A 1006-nucleotide genomic window follows, 5' to 3' on the forward strand; every position below is an offset into this window, starting at 1 on the left:
CTGCAGGCCGCCGCCAGCGCCGCATACGCTCTCGGTCACTACATTACCTCTTCCTTTTTCAAATCACAGTGTATAGGAATATCTGGATAGAAGGAGGAGGGATATAGGAGTTTTGATATCAAGATATTGAAACGACAAGTCAAATGGCTATTTAGAAAAACATAAAGTGCCAATGGCAGATTAGGGGTGCGAATTTATGATGACGTGGTCGATGGTTCGAATCCTATATCGACTATTGTAAATCATTCCGAGCACAAACCTACAGCTTAATTGGAACGGTATAAGAAATCTTAATAAACTAGCTTGCCCGTGACTTCTTCCACGTGAAATTTAAAAAAAAGTAAGCCCATGTTTTCTTCAAGACTATCCTCTATAGCAGTTTAGGCTACAAACTCGAAGAAACCACTAAACTTTCGCATTTATATTATTAGTAAGATTATTAGAAATCTGTTAACATTATAAGAAAGGAAATTATCGCCCACATTCTCGGGTTAAGAGCCTCCTACGTTAGAGAGCGGGGCAACACTGGTTCAATTCATTGATTGAATAACATCAAGCATGTATAAATCTAGATATAATAAAAGAATCGTAGATTTTTTATATTATAAGGTGGCTAAGTTATATTATAAGCGGCCACCTGAAGCGACTGCTGCCCAGACATCCGCAATTGCAAATGAGTTGCATTAATCGACGGAGGAGACGCACATAAAGAGGACATTTCCTTTCCATCCATTCCTCTTGAGGAAAAGGGACTAAAATTGGGCCTGAAGATATTTTCACACACAGTATCGTAAGTGGTATAGTAGTATGAGTAGTGTGTGGCCGCGCAGGGCCGGTGGCGGGCGGCGCGCTGGCATGGTGCGCTGGCTTCGCTACAACGCTGCGTGCGCTCGGCCTCGCCAACTTACTGTACGCAGTGCTGTTGTACCGCGCGCTCGCCAAGCACCCGCTCTCCGTACAGGTCACATATACTTATACTTGCATTTGATACTAGCTTTCGCCCGCG

The 1006-nt window shown here is 43.4% G+C and overlaps 1 long non-coding RNA gene across 1 annotated transcript in view; it reads left to right on the plus strand.

The window, feature by feature from the left end:
- Positions 1-1006, plus strand: part of LOC106110884 — a 1445-nt gene continuing 439 nt past the window's right edge. The window contains exons 1-2 of the long non-coding RNA XR_001226128.1: positions 1-34; positions 831-961. This is a non-coding gene — a long non-coding RNA (uncharacterized LOC106110884). The remainder of the gene's footprint in view (positions 35-830; positions 962-1006) is intronic.

Source organism: Papilio polytes, unplaced genomic scaffold, assembly GCF_000836215.1.
Source record: "Papilio polytes unplaced genomic scaffold, Ppol_1.0 DF824393.1, whole genome shotgun sequence".
NCBI lineage: Eukaryota > Metazoa > Arthropoda > Insecta > Lepidoptera > Papilionidae > Papilio > Papilio polytes.